A 6,193-nucleotide genomic window follows, 5' to 3' on the forward strand; every position below is an offset into this window, starting at 1 on the left:
ACACTCTCACTCACACACGTGCTCAAGCAGACTCACACACTCTCACGCACTATCTCACAAACACCCTCTCCACCGCCCACACTCTCACGTGTGACCCCTGTGGAGTCAGAATTAAAGAGACCTTTATTGGGAGTGGGTGGAGGTGGCAGGATCCAAGCAGGAGGCGCCCTGGGGTCTACTCTGTGCCGGGCTTGGGGAGGTGACGGGTAAACCAGACTGGCTTCCTGAGTCTTCTGAGTGAGGCAGCCATGGACAAAAACAATCTCATTTCAGAGCCAAATAATTAAGCCCCATGCAGGAGATTCTGGCAAACTGTGATTGAAGTGGGGAGGCAGAGTTTGAGAGATCTGCCAGGAAGACACCACCACCTCCACAAGTGGTGGAAAGAAACAACCACGTGCCAGGTGCTATGTATGTGCTTTTAATGAAGTATCTTATTCAGTCTGCTAATGACTGGTCAGCAATGCTATGGTCCTGTTTTGCAGATAAGGAAACTGAGGCGTGGTGGGGTTCAGTAACCTTCTCAAGGTCCCTCAGCTCGTATATGTGGGAGTCGGGTGTGAAGCCAATGGCAGCCTGTCCCTAGGGTCACACGGACGGGGTCATGTTTGAGCTGAACTTGGAAGCTGTGTATGGGGTGGGGACAGGGGAAGTAGAGAAAAGACACACAAATGGGAAAGTGGATGGTGTGTCCCAGAGAAGGGAAGGCAGCCAACGTAAGTGGGGGTCAGATCTGGGAGGGACTTGAGTGTTTGTTTAAGGAGTTTGGCTTGTGTTTTGCCCCCGTGGACAATGGTGGAAAGCAGAGACCAGGAGGAGGAGAACGATTTGTATTTTAGGAGGATGGTTCCGACAGGATGGAAGGAAAGGGCCACAGATTAGAGAGGAAAAGCCCAGATAGGAAGCCATTACACTGATGTGGTCCACGTGAGAAGAGATGGGGACCTGATAAGTCCAGTGGCAGAGAATTACAGCTACCACAGGGGTCAGATGGGCAGGACATCCTGAGTAATGGTAGGAGGTGGTCTTGGAGGAGAAGGAAGGGGGAGACCAAGTTTGATAGGAGGTTTCTAGCCAGGACGCTGGAAGGATGGGGGGTTTGTCATCAAACTAAGAACACATGAGGAGAGGATCACCTGCATGGTGATGGATGGGAACTAAATTTTTGGTGGTGAGCACATTGTAGGGTAATACAGAAATGGAAATATAATGTCGTACATGTGAAATTTATACAATGTTATAAATCAATGTTACTTCTATAAAAATTTTTTTAAGGTATACAATAATTAAGTTCAAAAATTAGTAACCTAAAAAAGAAAAGACTTTCTTCCTAAGAAATGATTGGTAAAAGAGCTAATGGGATAGGAGATTTAAAATGTATTGTGATTTCAAATTTTTTTCTTAAAAAAAATGTGTATCTTTAAAACTCTTCCCCAAATCAAAACATCCAAAACTATTTGGCTTACAGTATCTTCTGGAACTGTAATAAAATAATTGCGTTAGAAAAAAATTTTAAAAAAATAAACAGGAATAAGAAATTAGACAGGACTTTCCTGGTGGCGCAGTGGTTAAGAATATGCCTGCCATTGCAGGGGACACAGGTTTGAGCCCTGGTCCGGGAAGATCACACATGTCGAGGACGAGCTAAGCCCGTGAGCCACAACTACTGAGCCTGCTCTCTAGAGCCCACGAGTCACAACTACTGAGCCCATGTGCCACAAATACTGAAGCTCTAGTGCCAAGAGCCTGTGCTCAGCAACAATAGAAATCACCGCAGTGAGAAACCCGCACACCAAAAGGAAGAGTAGCCTTGCTCGCCGCAAACTAGAGAAAGCCCGCGCACAGCAACGAAGACCCAACGCAACCAACACTAAATAAAATAAATTTATAAAAAAACCCAAGAAATTAGACAGGTACACTACATAAATTACATACGTTTCTCTTGTTTAACTGATTTGCATAGTCTACTAAAAAAAAAGAACACAGGAGAAGATGTCGGTGGGAGAGGCAGTGAGGAACAGGGCATATGGGTGCAATCGTTTGGAAGAAGGTCCTGGAGCTGACACTGGGGTTCCAGCCACAGGAGGCTCTGCTGGTCCCAGGGCCTGTGGGACAGGTGTGTGGGGCAGTGCCCTGAGGAGAATACCCGCGTGGGATGCTGAGAGAGCTGCCAGCGCTGCTTGTCAGAGAGGTCAGGCAGAGAGTATTCCACTGGGAGAGAATGGCCCACGTGTGTGTTCTGGGACTGCCCTTCCTCGTCCCCTCCCTCCTAGGAACCAGCTCTTCCCCTCAGAGCCTGCTTTCTTCAACTGACCTCTTCCTCATGGCCGCCGACATGGCTCGAGCTCCTGCTTCCAACTCTGCTTCTCTTCACAACTTTGCTGGCTCAGCGGGAACCAGCAGCCTGTAGGGAAACTTTTCTCTTAAAAGCACATAACTAAGACTGAGCCAGCACTGGGAACCACTGTGCTGAGGGAGCATGGTGGTAGCATGAAATGAGATCCATGGTCTTGACATTGACCAAGATCTCTACTCTTCCCAGCACTGGGCAAAACCCCTGGGGAACAAAGATGAATGAGACCCAGTCCTTGCCCTCAAGGGCTTCAGAGACCAGCACATTAACGGTCTCAGGGTGTAGAGGTTGTAGTTAGGTCATCAATGGAGGATCCGGAGAAAATTGATTTCTTCCGGGAGCATTGTGGACACTGCCTCCAAGAAGGAACTTTTTGCACTGGGCCAGGGGGTGAGCAGGTTACCTAGGCAGATGGGAGCAGAGGATAGCATAGGGTACAGGGTAGGGAGGGCATTCTCAACAAAGGAAAACCACATGAAGCAAGTCATGATCAGGTGGAAGTACCAGCCAGGAAGAACATGTGGTTTGGTATAGAATATAAGGGAGCAGATGGGTGGTGTGGCAGGAGAAGAACCTGGGCAGGAAGGCTGGGACTAAACTATGAAGGACCCAGTGACTTTTAGGTGAGTTTTGAGTATCCTTGTGCTGCATTGTGCAATAGAATTTCCTGTGATGGTGTTTATATCTGTCCTGTCCAGTATGGTTGCTGCTAGTCACATGTGGCTACTCAGCACTTGAAATGTTGTGTGGATAAGGAATTGAATTGTTACTTTGCCTTATTTATGTTTCAACTTAAATAGCCACATGTGGCTAGTGGCTACTGCATGGGACATGGGAAGTCATTTGCTCCTCACGATAACTCAATGAGTCGGGCAGAGATCACCTGTCCATTTTTCAGGCAAGCTGGGGTTCTAGAAGATTATGTGACCTGCCCAAAGTTACATGAATACTAAATGACAGAACCAGGGTTTGCATACAGATTTCCTCTATAGGAAGCTGTTCATGGTTACTGCCCTGGGCAACATGAGGCTCTGATATGCCTTCCGAGTCATTAAGAATAAAAGTTTGCAGTTGTAGTCTTGGAAAACTGGTCCCTGTTGGTTATGTAGGGGAGCTCTGTTGTTATCACACCTAAGTTCCTGCCACAGTGGAACAACACAAATACACAATCAGAGGGAAGGATGGGGCAGTGGGGTGAGGCTGTCGTAGGGGTAATGGAAGGAGCACTGGGTTCTTCTCTTGATTCTGTTGAATGGCAAAATCCAGGTGTGGATCTTGGACCAGTTACCTATGACCTGTGGGACCGAGCATCTTCAATGATGGAATAAGGAGGCTCACCAAGATGACCCCATGGTCCTTTCCACCCCACTTTTGGGAACTAAGACTCAGTAGCAGCCATGCTCTGGAATTCTTACAGCTCAGACATCTGCTGATGGGGCCGATCCTATATGGAGGTGAGCGTGCAGCTTCAGCCTCTTGCCCAGAGGCCTTGGGTGTGAGATAGAGTCAAGGTTCCAATATAGCAAACACAGCTTCAATACAATTCAGCTTCATCCTCACCAGGGATGAGGGACAAAGTCCAGATATTCAAGTGGAGCTGTCACTCTGGTTAGATTAAGGACCTGGGCAGGAGGGAAGTCTGGCTTCTGATAGCACAAGGGTGAGGAGACCTCACTAATGAACAATGTAAAAGTTCTGGAAATTTTGAAGCTACGAGAAAAAAATACAGATAGTATTGTTTTTTAAGCACTTAAATTTTTTTTTTTTTTTATTCCTGAACTCAAAGTAAGAAACATCTACTAACTCTAAAGTTTTTAAGGTGATCACATTTGGTATTTTTGAGAAGAGAGTTGTGCCTGAAAACAACAAAAGGATTTGCAGGAAAAAAACACTGGCTTTTGACATTCGTATCCTTATTTTTAATGAAAATTAGTATTTCTGTTCTTTCATTCCCTGTAGGCCTTGGCATTGTTGCAGAGGCTCACAGCCATGGAGGGGCATGGTGGGGAGTCCAGCACCCACCTGGATTTGCTCAGCATGAGGCCTTATCTGTGTCAAGCACAGGATTCCTTTCCTGGGCTTTAAGTCCCTGAAGAACTGGAAATTCTGTGTCCCATTTCATCTCACCTGGCTGCATTTTTTCCCCTGCCACCTCTCTTGCCTTGTACAGAGAAGCCACAGGTCATCAGTCATAATGGAACTACTTCTATATCCAAGGTGTGGAGAAATGGGAAATTTAAAGATCTTCAAGGCTGATAGACAAAGTCCTTAAGGGATACTGGAGAGGTAGGGCTGGGGCTTAGTGTGGCCTGCCTTCTGTGCCCAATTATGTATTGTACATAGGGTAGTAGGAAAAAATACAGGAAATGCAGTCAAATTTGAATTTCAAATCAATAATGAATAATTTATTTAATATAAGCATGTCCCAAATATTGTATACATTGTTGATTTGAAAATTCATATTTAACTGAGCATATTGTATTTTTGTTAAATCTGGCAAAACTTAATTGCACATCCTCTTGGCCTACATTTTACACGATTATTGTGGAGACAACTAGCTCAGAGCCCCCAGTAGTCCTCATCTAAGCTGCATCTTGTATCCTTTGCTTCTTGCTGGCACTTCTCTGATGTTACTGTATAGGAAACTCCTGGTCATTGGTGAGTTGCAAACCATGAAGGGTGACGGAGTTAACCGCCATGGGACAGCCTCTGACCAGCGGGATGGGAGCTGACGGAAAAATGTTCGTCTCTTTCCATCCCTCCGTAGCATGGAATTATGAGTGCATTCTATACGGCTCTTCAGAAGATACCAGTGAGACAGTGGTTTCCTGCACCATGAAGCTTTGAGTGAAGCTCTTCCTGGGGGCCATGTGGGCTTCAATGTCAAGAACGTGTCTGTCGAAGATGTTCATCGTGGCAGTTTGGCTGGTGACAGCAAAAATGACCCACTGATGGAAGCAGCTGGCTTCACAGCTCAGGTGATTATCTTGAACCAACCAGGCCAAATCAGTGCTGGATATGCACCTGTGCTGGATTGTCACACAGCTGGATTGTCACACAGCTTACATTGCTTGCAGGTTTGCTGAGCTGAAGGAGAAGATTGATTGTCCTTCTGAGACAAATCTGGAAGATGGCCCCCAGTTTTTGAAATCTGGTGATGCTGCCATCGTTGATATGGTTCCTGGCAAACCCATGTGTTTTGAGAGCTTCTCTGACTATCCTCCTCTGGGCCATTTTGCTGTTAGTGACACGAGACAGACGGTTGTTGTGGGTGTCATCAAAGCAGTGGACAAGAAGGCAGCTGGAGCTGGCAAGGTCACCAAGTCTGCCCAGAAAGCTCAGAAGGCTAAATGAACATTATCCCCAATACCTGCCACCCCAGTCTTAATCAGTGGTGGAAGAACTGTCTCAGAACCATTTGTCTCAACTGGCCATTTAAGTTTAATAGCAAAAAGACTGGTTAATGATAACAATGCATCGTAAAACCTTCGGAAGGAAAGGAGAATGTTTTGTGGACCATTTGTTTTGTGTGTGGCAGTTTTAAGTTATTAGCTTTTAAATCAGTACTTTTTAATGGAAACAACTTGACCAAAAATCTGTCACAGAATTTGAGACCCATTTAAAACGTTTAATGAGAAAAAAAACAAAAAACAAAAAACTCGGTTTCCTGCTGTGGTGACCAGCTCAACAATTTACTCTTGTGTTAACCTGCCTGCCTTCTTCCCTCCCTCCCTCCTCCTTCCCTCCCTCCCTCCCTTCCCTCCTTATTTCCTTCCTCCTGTTGCCTCACTCCTGTTTCCTGGGATCACTTCAAAAACTAAGCCTCCTGCACTCAAGCCC

The 6,193-nt window shown here is 46.0% G+C and overlaps 1 pseudogene; it reads left to right on the forward strand.

The window, feature by feature from the left end:
• The first annotated feature begins 5,050 nt into the window (after positions 1-5,050).
• On the forward strand, positions 5,051-5,989 carry LOC118897980 (annotated as a pseudogene).
• Positions 5,990-6,193: the final 204 nt, after the last annotated feature.

This window comes from Balaenoptera musculus, chromosome 7, assembly GCF_009873245.2.
Source record: "Balaenoptera musculus isolate JJ_BM4_2016_0621 chromosome 7, mBalMus1.pri.v3, whole genome shotgun sequence".
Taxonomy (NCBI): domain Eukaryota; kingdom Metazoa; phylum Chordata; class Mammalia; order Artiodactyla; family Balaenopteridae; genus Balaenoptera; species Balaenoptera musculus.